Here is a 527-nt window from a genome sequence, read left to right as displayed (position 1 = left end):
CCTACCAAAACCAGTCTATCAACTGGGCAGACATCAATGCAAGGCTATAAAAAGCATGAAAAATCAAAGCTACATGACACCGCCAAAGGAACACAATTATTTTCCAGTAACTGACAAGAAACATTTATAAATTACTTGACAAAGATTTCAAAATAATTGTTTTAAGGAATGTTAGCAAGCCACAAGAGAACTCAAGATAGACAATTAAAAATTGTCTTCTACATGCAGTTTGGGCTGTGGTTTCTTCAATTTCATTTCTTCCTATTTGTCTTATGTTTTTCATTATTTAACTTTCTATTCCTTAATGTCATATTCTTGTTTTACAGTGCTGTTATAATTTATTATGCTGGTTTTAGTGCTAGGAAAACAGTACATGAACAAAATGAGAAATCCAAAGGAGAAACAAAAATTATAAAAAAGAACCAAGGGGAACACTGGAGCTGATGAATATGAATATAATGAAAAATTCAGTAGAGAACATCAACAGCAGACTTGAACAAGCAGAAGAAATAATCTGAGAACTAGAA

Source organism: Pteropus alecto, unplaced genomic scaffold (assembly GCF_000325575.1).
Source record: "Pteropus alecto unplaced genomic scaffold, ASM32557v1 scaffold10, whole genome shotgun sequence".
In the NCBI taxonomy this organism is placed as follows: domain Eukaryota; kingdom Metazoa; phylum Chordata; class Mammalia; order Chiroptera; family Pteropodidae; genus Pteropus; species Pteropus alecto.
This window is presented reverse-complemented; position numbering follows the sequence as displayed.